At 37.6% G+C, this 13134-nt stretch overlaps 1 protein-coding gene and 1 pseudogene across 7 annotated transcripts in view; one reads left to right on the top strand and one right to left on the bottom strand.

Annotated features, from left to right (window-relative positions):
- Nucleotides 1-13134, bottom strand: part of IGSF11 (immunoglobulin superfamily member 11) — a 156887-nt gene that overhangs the window by 29113 nt on the left and 114640 nt on the right. The window lies entirely within an intron of this gene.
- Nucleotides 3418-3513, top strand: LOC116282082 (U6 spliceosomal RNA; annotated as a pseudogene).

Raw genomic sequence — 13134 nt, 5'->3', positions numbered from 1 at the left:
TCTTAAAAACTGTAAGAATTAGTAATATTGGGCCTGCACTTCTCATGGCAATTGACTAGGGTTGCCCCTTCAAATTATGAGCTCTCCATATTGCTACAATCCCCACCATGCCCTATTATCTACAATTCAGCCCACTCTACTCAGGCAGGATACCTATCTGACTCCTATGGGCATTTATGTTTCTAAGTGCTTTTGTATAACTAGGTGAGTAATGTGATTGTAATTAGCTGTTTAAAGAAGCAAGCCATAAAAGCAGATCTGGTTTTGCAATGTTACGATGGACATGGTAATATGATCGCTACCACAGCCAAAATTCCCTTCAGGGAAAGGAGAATGAAGCAATTCCTTAGAAGCAGGTCACCATGGTTTATGACCCAGGATCTCATTCATACCCTGGCTTCAAGTGACTGTACCAGGAATCAGCATCTGACCAGTCACCTATAGACCAGACAGTTGTTGCTGAGATAACTGTCATAAGATCTTTGTCAAAATATGTACCAAACACAACAGTGCCTGGCAAATCCAACAGGACCGTCCTTCTTCTTGGAGAGTTTGTGAAAGAAGCAGCATGTGAAGAGAGAAGAACGAGGTCACCAAAACAGGAATAAAGAAGGACATTAAATAATGATAAAGGGGCCAATTCATCAAGAACATAACAGCCCTGTGTATGCATCGAACAACAGAGCTTCAGAGTACATGAAGCAAAAACTGATAGAACTGGAAGGAGAAAAAGAAAAAATCTCTATCGTAGAGATTGGAACACTCTTCTGTCATTAACAGTTACATAAAACAAATATATAAAAGTCAGTTTAAAAAAAATCAGTAAAAATAGACGGCCCAAACAATACTACCAATGAACTTAACATAACTGAGATTTTTAGGACACTCTACCCAACTTCATGGAATATACATTACTCTCAAGTGTACATGGAACACTCACCAAGATAGACCATATTCTGAGCTACAAAAATAAACTTTAACTACTATAAAATAATTAAAATCATGCAAAGAATGTGAATTAAATTAGAGCTCAATAACAAAGAAATCTAGAAAATCATCAATATTTATAAAAATTTTCTTCTAAGTAATTCATGGGTCAAAAGGCAAATTATAAGGAAAATTGAAAAATGTTTTGAACTGCATAAAAATGAAAACACAACAGATCAAAATTCATGGGAAGCAACCAAGCACTATTTAAGGAAAATTAATAGCATAAATGCTCATAGTATGAAAGAAGAAAGGTTTATAATCAACAATCCAAGCATCCACCTTAAGAAACTAGAAAAAGAAAAGTAAATCAAAAGCAATTCAAAAGAAGAAAAGTATAAAGAGTAGAATTCAATGAAAATGAAGGCAGGAAAATTATTAATGGGTAAATCACTGAAATCAAAAGCTGTTTCTCCAAGAAGTCAATAAAACTGATAAATCTCTAACCAGACTGTCCAACATTATAAAAGACAAAAAAATCACCATTATGAAAGAGATGTAACTACAGATCCCAGAGACATTAAAAGAATCACAATAGCATCAAAAAGATGAAACACATAGGAATAACTTAAACAAAATATCTGGAAGACCCCTACAATGAAAACTCTTCTGAGAAAAATTTAAGGACCTAAATAAATGGAGAGATAAATCATGGCCATTAATCAAAAGACAGTATTGTTAAGATGTCAAGTCTTCCCAAGTTCATCTACTGATTTAATACAATCCTAATCAAAATTCCAGTTACCTAATCTGTAGAAATAAACAAATATATGTGTAAAACTGAAGATTAAAATAGCCTAATTTTGAAAAGAAAAAAAAACTTTGAGAACCTCCTAGAAGAGAACATAGGCAAAGCATTCTCTGACGTAAATCTCTGTGATGCCCTCCTAGGGCAGGCTACCCAGGCAACAGAAATAAAAGCAAAAACAAACAAACTGGACTTAATTAAACTTACAAGCTTTTGCTCAGCAAAGGAAATCATAAATAAAACATAAAGACAACCTACAGAGTGGGAGAAAATAGTTTCAAACAATGCAACCGTCAAGGGCCAAATTTCCAGAATATACAAACAGCTTATACAACTCAATAACAAAAAACCAAGAAACTCAGTCAAAAAACAGGCAGAAAACCTCAACAAACATTTTTTCAGTGAAGACATATGAACAGCCAATAGGCACCAGAAAAAAATTTTCAATATAGCTAATTAGCAGAGAAATGTAAATCAAAACTACAATAAGATACCACCTCACACTGGTCAGAATGGCCATCATTAAAAAGTCTACAAATGATAAATGCTCGAGAGGGTGTAGAGAAAAGGGAACCCTCCTACACTGTTGGTGGGAATGTGAATTGGTATAGCCCCTGTGGAAAACAGTATGGAGGTTCCTAAAAAAACTAAAAATAGAGTTGCCAGGTGATCCAGCAATCCCATTGCTGGGCATATATCCAGAGAAAACTCTAATTCGAAAAGATACATGTACCCCAATGTTTAAAGCACACTATTTACAATACCCAAGACACAGAATCAACCTAAATGTCCATCAACAGATTACTGGATAAAGAAGATGTGGTATATTTATACAGTGTATACTACTCAACCATAAAAATAATGCCATGTGCAGCAACATGGATGGACCTGGAGATCGTCATTCTAAGTGAAGTAAGCCAGAAAAAGAAAGAACAATACTATATGATATCACTTATATGTGTAATCTAAAAAAAAAAAAAACTTACTTATAAAACAGAAACAGATTCAACAGACACAGAAAACAAACTTACAGTTGAGGGGGAAGGAAGGAGTGGAGGGATAAATTGGGATTCAGGATTTGCAGATACTAACTACTCTATATAAAACAGATAAACAACAAGGTCCTACTGTATAACACAGGGAACTATATTCAATACCTTGTAATGGCCTATAATGAAAAAGAATATGAAAAGGAATATATATATATGTATAAATGAATTACTATGCTGTGCACCAGAAATTAACACAACATTGTAAATCAACTATACGTCAATAAAAAATTAAGTGAAATTAAACTTAAATTTAAATAAAATTTAAAGCTGAACTACTCAAGTTTGAGGAAAAAACAATAAAGTAGAAGTTAACTAATTTCAGAAAGTATAAAATCAAAACCAAACAAAATTTTAAAAAATTAACAGAACAACACATTAATCTTATAAAAAAGCAATCCTTAACTATTGTATTTATATAAAATAAAAAGCTAAAATAAAATATAAAAAATTTGAGGACTTGAATATCTGATTTTTATAACTTATTATAAGCTACAGTAATCAAGATAGTGCAGAACTGGCATTAGGACAGACAGATAGTACAGAAATAGATCCACACATATATGGTCAATGGATTTCCAACAAAAGTGTCAAGGCTTTTCAGTGGGAAAAGAATACTCTTCAAAAAACAGTGCTGGGCATATACTAAAATTGGAAGGATACAGAGAAGATTAGCATGGCCCCTGAGCAAGGATGACAATGCAAATTTGTGAAGCATTCCATATTCTTTAAACAGATGAATAAACTGAATTTTTATTTAAAAAGTAAAAAAAAAAAAAAAAACCAAAAACACAGTGCTGGGAAAATTAGATCTCCATATTCAAAAATATTAGCTTCACCTTTACCTTACACCTTTTATAGAAGTTAACCTGAATCAAAAGCTTAAATGTAAGAGTGAAAACTACAACATTTCTGGAAGAAAACACAGAAGAAAGTCTCTATGACTCTGAGTTAGGAAAAGATTTCTTAGGATGCAAAAATGTGCGAACTATTAAAAATTGATAAATTAGACTTTCAAAATTAACAATTTCTTGTCTTTAAAAGACCCTATTGAGAAAATAAAAATACCAGCCATAGTTTGGGAGAAAATATTTTCAAAACACATCAAGGACCTGTATTTACAGTACATAAACAACTCTTAAAATTCAGTAAGACAAACAACCCACTTTTTTAATGCACCTTTGATAACACACGAATGAGTAATAAGAATATGAAAAGATGTTCAACTTCATTAATTAATAGGGAAATTAAAAACCACACTGAGTTACTACCACACACTGACTAGAATGAGTTAAATTTAAAATAACTGACAATACCAAGTTTTCCCCAAAATGCAGAACAACTCAAACTCTCATACATTTTTGGAGGGACTACAAAGTGATACAGTCATTTTGAATATTTTCAGTTTCTAACAAAGTTAAATATACACTCAGCCATACTATCCAGCAATTCCAATCCTAGGTATTTATCCAAGAGATGTGAAAACATACATCCATAAAAACATTGATACGCGATGCTCATAGCATCTTTATTCACAATAGCTAACAAAAAAATGCAAACAACTCAAATGTCCAGCAACTTGCAAATGGATAAAACTGTGGCATAGCCATGCACTGGAAAATTTCTCATTAACAAAGAGGAAAACTACTGACACAAGCAACATGGATAAATATCAAAGGCATTCTGCTAAGTGAAAGAACCCAGAAACAAAACTTCAGTCTCATGACTGTGGTGATTACTACAAGGGTATAAACATTTGTCAAAACCCAACAAACTAAAAACCCAAAAGAAGATATTTTATTGTAGGTAAATTATACCTCAATAAATCTGATTTTTTTTAATTAAAAAAAAAAAACAGCAAATGTTGGGGAGCTCACAGAATCACTGAGATGGCTAGAGAAACAAACTGAAGGCTAAACTTCTAGGAAAACATCCAAAACTATGCTGGAGAACTGGCTTGATGAGAAAACTGCTGTGTCAGTCCCTGTCACCAAGCCCTACATGTTGGAACCTAGGAGGACAACTGGTCCTGATGCCAGGTCTCTACCCGGCACTCAGCCTATGACACTATCATCCCCCAAAGCCACAGGCTCCTGCTGCTACCTACGCTCAGCACAGAGCCCGCTCCTCACAGGGTTCTCTTCCAAGTCATGTCTCACCTACGTGCCCCTGAAAGACAGCTGAAGTCCAAGCGGCAGAAGAGGCTGGAAAATTGAGTTCTCACTTCCGAGCAGGGGGAGGCGGGCTCCTAATGTGTAAACTTCTCCAAATGTAGAAATGTTATTCAAACTATGATGGCCAGACGTGAATAGGACAAATGTTGACTACAGCAAGCAGTCAATGAAAACACTACAAGGTCTCTCTTTCCCTTTCTGCTCCCCTACCTCTTCTAAACCTTTCTTTGTCAAGCACTCTGGATTTCCTCACCTCAGAGGCTTTTGCAAGGTGGAAAGCTGAAACTACCAAAGACAAAAGGCTTCCTGTCTCTAGGGGAAGCCTGTGCTCACTGAGGAAACTGTCCTGTGGGAGAGGAGGTGAGAGAGGCATCTCTGAGCTCAAGAAAGGAGAAAAAGGGCTACTAGGAAGGGCATGGATGCTGGCCAAGTTTCTGGAGAAGAGGGGATCCATGCTCTGCTTTCCTCGGAGGCCAAGGGAAATAGCAGAGCCTCAGAAAGGATGGCTGCTCCTGGACGGTGAGCCTCCATCACTGCAAGATCCCCTGAGTTCTACACAGTACAGAGCTGCAGAGCAAGACTTCAGCGGACCCTGTGGGTTCAAACATCGGTAATGTTAGTAGTTACCCCACAGAGGACCAGAGGGGTCCCCCAGGGTTTTGGCTCTATAGGAGACCTTGCAGTGTGGGGAAAGGAGCTCCAGTAGTAATTGATATTAAATTTCCTGCCAACCTGAAAAGAGTGAGTCCCACATTTGTATTTAACTTGATTTAAAGAAAACAGATGAACAGGATTTCCTGTAAACTGCTGCAGGTCCTAGCAATAAGTATAATTTAAAAATAAATCTTAATTCCCCAAGGATTATATGAAAGACTTGAAAAAAAAATTTCTGTGCTTTCAAATTTTAGAAATCACTTAGAAAGAGGGTAGGGCATGGGGAGAGAAAAATGACAATCTATGAGCCATTTTTTTTTTTTAGTGTTTCAGGATAATCTTTTGTTATAGGGGCAACCTTCTGGGCAAATTTAAACTTGCAACTCACTGGCCTTTTTCAGGGGAAAAAAAGTCAAAATGCTTGTAAATTTAGTTTTCTAAAGAACTTCTAAAAATGCAGGTTTTTAAACTAGACAATGACTAGGGTGGGAAGAACGTACCTTTCTTTCGTGGCTTAGTTTTGTTGTGTTTTCTAAAGAAATTACACTCCTTTAGTTTATATTTTGGTTGGCCTTTGTGACACTGTGACATTGTAGCTAAATGCCAGTATCAATCTGGTTAGCAGATTGAAGATTTATATTGGAAAATACTAACTAGTTTCCAGATGGCAAAAGGCCAGATAAATGGCCTTTACTGTTAAATACAACAGCATATCTCAACTTCACCATGTGGTTGAATACAGCCCCGCTTGGCTATAATGAGCGAGCGCCATTTGTTTAATGAAGCATTCATATGATAAAAGGGGCTACATCAACAAGGAGAGTTATTTATGAACAAATAAGGCCATCTGAAACCATCAGGAAGGATGTTATATTCTGAAACCAATTAAATTCTTTTTAAAAAATGACTCAACTGGAATATTTTATTTCTGTTCACCAACAACATTGACTCTTTCCAAACTAAACACTACTTTTAAAATTTTCTCGATTTTGGGGGTTATGTTTGTGTAAGTACCAGTTTAACTTTTAACCAGTTTAAAGCATTCTTCAGTGCCTACAATATGAAAAAATAAGAGACCTGAAATGTGGAGGAAATAAGATCAACAAAATTAAAAGACAACTTACAGAATGGGAAAAAATATTTGCATATATCTGATAAGGGGTTAATATCCAAAAAATATATAAAGAATTTACACAACTCAACAACAAATAATAAATAATCCTTAAAAAAAATCAGAGGATCTGAACATTTTTCCAAAGAAGACATACAGATGACCAACAGGTACATGAAATGATGTTCAACCTCATCTTTCATCAATCATCAGGGACATGCAGTTCAAAACCACAATCAGATATCACCTCACACCTGGCAGAATGGCTATCATGAAAAAGATTAGAAATAACAAGCGCTGGCAAGGATTCTCCAAGGATCCCTGGAGAAAAGGGAAGCCTTGTGTACTGTTTGTGGGAATGTAAATTGATACAGCCACTATGGAAAACAATATGGAGTTTCCTTAAAAAATTAAAAAATAGAACTACCATTTGCATTTGATCCAGCAATTCCATTTCTGGGCATTTACCCCAAGAAGACAAAAACACTAATTTGAAAAGATTTCTGTAGCTCCATATTCATTTCAGCATTATTTACAATAGCCAAGACATGGAAACAACCTAAATATCCATGGATAGATGACGTACAATAAAAATGTGGTATATATGTACAATGGGATATAATTCAGTCATTACAAAAAAGAATGAAATCTTGCCATTTGTTACAACATGGATGGATCCTAAGAGCATTATGCTGAGTGTGGAGTAAGTCAAGACAGAAAAACATAAACCCCATATTACCTCACTTCTATGCAGAATCTAAAAAAAAAAACATAGAAACACCAAGCTCAAGGATATATAGAACAGATTGTTGGTTGCCTGAGGCAGGAGGGTGGGCCAAAAATGGATGGTCTAAAGGTACCAATTTCCACTTACAGAATGAAGGCCATGAGGATGTAATGTACAGCATGGTGACTATAGTTAATAATGCTTGTTGCATATTTGAAAGTTGCTAGGACAGTAAATCTTGAAAGCTCCAATTACAAGAAGAAAATTTTTGTATGTAGGATGACAGATGTTATCTGGATATACTGTGGTGATCATCTTACAGTATATGTTTACAAATATCAAATCATGTTGTACACCTGAAACTAATATGTTTATGTCAATTATATTCCATTAAAAAATGTGAAAATAGGGAATTTGGTTATCTGCCCTGTTAGAAGCTCTTAGAAATCTAAGAATGAAGACAGAGGTAATATGACATCAGAACCGTGTACTGATACAATGTGTCCAAGCACTTTCCATGACCTTCAGTCAAGGCCCTGCTGAACACGGTTCTGCCTACAGCACTTTCTCCTACCATGGACTCTCAGCTCCAGGAATACCCTGGGCTCTCCCAGTTTTGCATGGTCTCTTTCCTTAGCTTGAAACACCTTTCCACATCACACACACACACACACACACACACACTCTCACGATCCTTCTAACTCCTACTTATCGTTCACATTTCAAAATTTTCCTGGCCTCTAGAACAGGTTACCATTCGCCTTAAAATACCTCCACGGTGCTCTGTACTTCCCTGAAACTGTCATAAGACATTCTTACCAGATTCTAGGTAGAAACAATATGCCTACATCCCAGCACATAATGACCATAATACAGTAAATGTCCAATATGTATTTAACACTATTCATCAAGAAGTTACATGCCAAATACTCTTCTAAGCACTTCATATAAGCTTAGTAACAAACAAGACTGGGAGGTGATAGGATTATTAATCCTATTTTTACACGAGGACACCGAGGCCTAGAGATGCTAAAAAATATTCTGGGATTCAAATCAATGTCTGGTCTGACTCCAGGGCCTTTCTGAACAACTACTTCACACAGCCTCCTAGTAACAGTGAAAAGGGTGCAGGACTTGGGACTCAGGCACGGCTACTTCCTTGCTGTGTAACTTCTGACACATAAACCCTTTGAGCCTTAGTTTTCCTAGATTTTTTAGAAAAAGGATAAAAATATCTACCTCACAAGATCACTCTGAAGAAGTGTACATTAAGTACCTGGCCTAAAGGAAGTCCTTCATACATAGTAATTGAATCCAATCTCAGGAAGATAACCCAAAGTAGCACTAAGCAGTAAGAAAAAAATGGAACTCACACGACTGTCCCAGTGGCATGAAACTTCTCAAGAAAATTATGGTCATATAATTATTTTTGACTTTTACCTACAGCTGTAATTTTTTAATTATCAAGAGCTACACAAAGTTTAAGTTAAGAGACAACTTCTTTTGGTAGCTGTATTATTACATATTCATAACCTCCACTCCCCAAGTAAAAAGCTACAAGACTGAATATGCTCCCATGACAGAGCAGGAGTAAAATTCAAAAATTAAACGTGAAGTAAAAATATAAAAGAAACATGAGAAAACAAACAACTGGTGGGAAATAAAAAGACAAATCTAAATGAAATCAAGCTCATGCCGGAAGAATAAGCAAGAAAAGAATGGGGAAGATAATGGGGATAGAAGGCCCTGTATTGTTGACAGTATCTGATCTACTGATTAATGTTATTTCTAAGCAGATTAACCAAATCCCAACTGTTCTACATCAGGTCCTTTCTCTAAGCTTCTCCCTCAGACTAGCAAACAAAGAATAAATAAAAATTTTAAACACACAAAACGGAAGAAAAAGCTCACCCACACGAAACAGAAATGTGCCGAGATGATGTTTCACCCCGATGTTCCTGTTCTTTCCTTTCATTCTGTGCCTGTACTAAAATGATAAAGCCATAAAGCTGAAAAGTTAAAAAGGGGAGAATAAGTTCCTCTGAGGAATTTTCACAATATAGCATCAAGCCATCCTCTATCACCAAGAGGTGATGTAGTGCTGGAGATCATCACATGAGTGGGAGGGCGTAAAGAAGCAGTGTGGGGAGATTGTCACTTTTGTTCTAGATGCAGGAAGAACTTTTAACCTTCTGCTGCTTCTCCTTATCATAACCTTCTCCATAGCAACCATAGAACTGCAGTGGCAAGAAACAGATGAGAGGATAAAAAATATATGTATTATATTACACACATACACACACACACACATCAACCCTACAAAACTGCAGAATTCAGTAATGGTTTTTGAAAATATTACACGTTCCTCTGTAATCTCATACTTCTGTGGAAGATCAACCAGGAAGAACCAGAATTTAGCAAGCACAGTATACTTGCTACTTTTCTACAGCACTTATATTTGTAACATACATACAACACTTCACAACAGATTTAATCTCTAAGATGAGCCTATTCAACTAAAAAAAAAATCTTTTGAGGTTTAACAGATTTCCCAATGTTTGGTCTGGGAGAACAGGCGTTTACCTCACCTACCATTCCTAAATAAGAGTGTTACTACAGTAATGTAAGATGGTGACTCTGTGTCCACTGCACATTATACTGCTGGTGAAAAGTTTCAAACTAGAATAACTAGAAAGGGTCACCCCCTGACAAGGGCTCTTATGCCAGGTAAACGCAAGAAAGGACTGTGGTCACTCTTTGGCAACCATGTGCCCTAGTTGCAGTCGCTATTCCCCTGTTTTGGCTTAACTTTGAGGTTCCGCTGCAGGGTTAACAAATGCACATAAAACAGAAGGTTTCAGCACGAAGCCGTCCTGCAGCCAGGCAGTTGTCGGGAGGCGTGATTTCCTCCTGACAGAAAAAGCAGGGCACCACCAGAGCCCCGCTTCATAGAAAGGGAAAGAGCTTCAAGTGCTGGCATTAGATGAATGAGTATTACCTTCAGGACCTGCTCTTTGGGGAACAGACCATCCTGCAGATCTCCTCGTTGCTCCCGTTCCTACTCCCTGGGTGCCTGGGGACCATCTCAGAAGGGGCTAAGCACCAGTTAAAGCCCACACTCGATTCCAGAAGGTCTCCCCGTGGGGAACTGTGAGACGTTCACCAGGCTCTCTGGCTCAGCTCGTATACTTACACCTGCTCATTTGAATGTCACAGGAAGATACATTTCTATGCCTCCCTTTATTGAAATATAGGGAAAGGACAGGCAGTGAAGGGTTTGGACACAACAGGTTACGTGGAGGAGGAACAGGGAGAAAGTATTTTGATGACAGCGGTATTAATAGCTTAATAGGAAAGAATATACTTAATTCCTTTTAGGAATGGGAAGGGAACTGAGGCCAGAGCCGTGGTGTGTGCAGTGGGTGGAGGGGTGAAGGGGCACAGGCAGGGGGCTGGGGCCTGGGGAGCCAGGCTCCTCTTGCTCCCACCTTGGCCCGTAGGCTTATGTGAGCCCAGGCTGATCACATTTTACACTCAGTAATGCAGGCGGCAAACCAAATGCCAGGCACCAGCGTAAGTGGCAAACATATAAGAGACATGGCTTCTACCCCCATGGAATATATAAGCCAGTGGAAATACAGCTGTTAACTGATTAAACACAACAGTGATAAACGTTATGCAGAAGACACACACTTCAATTTCTCCTTTCTCAGGATGAGGTGCTTTTGGTTGTGAGGTCTGGTTGTTAAGTTGAGAGGCATTTCTCTAATAAATATGACTACTGGAACCACAGGCCCATGGACAGTGCTGAGTCCTGAGGTCCAGGAAAAACAGCACAGACTGAGGCTGGCTGCTGGTCCATGACCGACACACAAGGGCCCAGAGGTCTGTGGGCTCCTACTTTGGTCCCCTCGCACTTCCAGAGCTGCTTCAGGTTCAGAGAGGATTTCAGCTGAATTTTGATCAACCTGATCTTCAGAGGAAGCCCAGACAGGCTGGTGGAGGGATGTTTTCTTTGGCATGAGAAAAAATGATTGTGCACTGGAGATAGCAAGCAGGACAGAGAGAACTTTCCACCCAGCTGCCACTTTTCTGCAAAAATTTAGCTGCTCCCTGAGAGTAAAGCTTTGAGAGTGAAACTCACCCGGCTCCAATCTAGTCACAAAGAAACAAAATGTGTACCAGAAAATATGCACTTCCTCTGACTTCTCAGTTAAAGGGCTCTGAACGTTGTAAAGCACTGTCAGATCTAATATAATGACTTATCCAACATTAATATGTTCCTTCCACATGATTTTTACAGTTCTTCTCTCCTTTTCTCTCTTCCCAAAACACCTTCCAATTGGAGACTAGAAGCAGCAACAGCCCTAGACTCCGACTACTTTCCCTCGTACAGCACACACCATCTTATAACTCTGAACCCAAGAAGGTGCTCCCCCCAGCACCCTATGACCTAGACACCATTTCAATTCAATCCTTTCAGACAATTCCACGGCTCTTCAAAGTAGTCCGTGGTTTTCCGATTCAGCCAGATAAAAAGAGACTCCTAGGGGCAGAGTGGCTTGTGACTAATTAATTAATAACCATAGAAGAACCCATCTATCTATCTATACACATATACACACGCATATACATATAACCTGAGAATTTGGAGGAAAAAATCAGTTACCCAGGCTGGATACCAAAAAACAGTATTAATAATACCATATGCAAAAAAGTAGCTGTTGAGTGGAAGGTGAGGCAAACAACAAGATTGCCACATTATCAATAATTTTCAAAGGGTTAAACATTCTTCCCACGACAAAAAAAAAAAAAAAAGGAGAAATTGGAGGTCACAGGTCTGTCCCTCTCAACCCAGTTTCCTAACAAAAATATCTCCAATCATCTACTTCCTTTACCCCACTTCTCTCCTTGAAGCCACCTTCAAACAAAAAGGACACCCTCCCATCAATCCAGTGGCAGGTGGTACATTTAGTGCATTAGTTTTTAAATAAAAGAGTGGTCTACAAATAGTTTCTCAATTTTATTAAACTGAAGCTTAAAGAAAAAAAAGCATTTAAACTGTATGGATTGTTTCAATCTCATGTTATTTACTAGTTTCATTTCCAAGGTTGTATTTGGCTTACGGTACGCTGTAATCGCTATTTCTACCTACAGTGAGTTTTCCACTCCTAAAAGTATCAGTTACCCAAATCGTGTTCAGAAATCAAGTCGGTGACCAGATGGCATTTGCGATTCTTGCTCTTCTATTCTGCTTTCATTAAAAGACTCTTTGAAAGTATTTATTTTGGATGGTTTTATGTGCCACCCTTAAGATTCCCTATAGAGCTTACAGATTCTTTCATTTTCATGTAAAAATAAAGGTTTAGGATAAATCCTAGGCCTCAGATGTCATTTTAATGTTTGGTTTTCTTATTTGAAGCTTTACAGAATGTTAAAAGTGGAGAAAGTGACCTTAAATATCATCTAATCCAATCCCTTTATTTCATAAATGAAAAACTTACTCCACAACAGGGAAGTCACTGGTCTGAAATCACAGTTAGTGCTAGTCCTGAATTTCCAGCTGAGTGTTATTTCTACAGTATCAGATTTGCTGCACAAAAGACAGAAACTCAAATACCCAGGAATAAATCTCAAGTATTTATGAATAAGAAGCTTGAAATGTACGCCTCTTTATCTTTTCC

This window comes from Vicugna pacos, chromosome 1 (assembly GCF_048564905.1).
Source record: "Vicugna pacos chromosome 1, VicPac4, whole genome shotgun sequence".
In the NCBI taxonomy this organism is placed as follows: domain Eukaryota; kingdom Metazoa; phylum Chordata; class Mammalia; order Artiodactyla; family Camelidae; genus Vicugna; species Vicugna pacos.
Note: the sequence above shows the minus strand (reverse complement) of the source record. Positions and strands in the feature narration are given on the sequence as shown.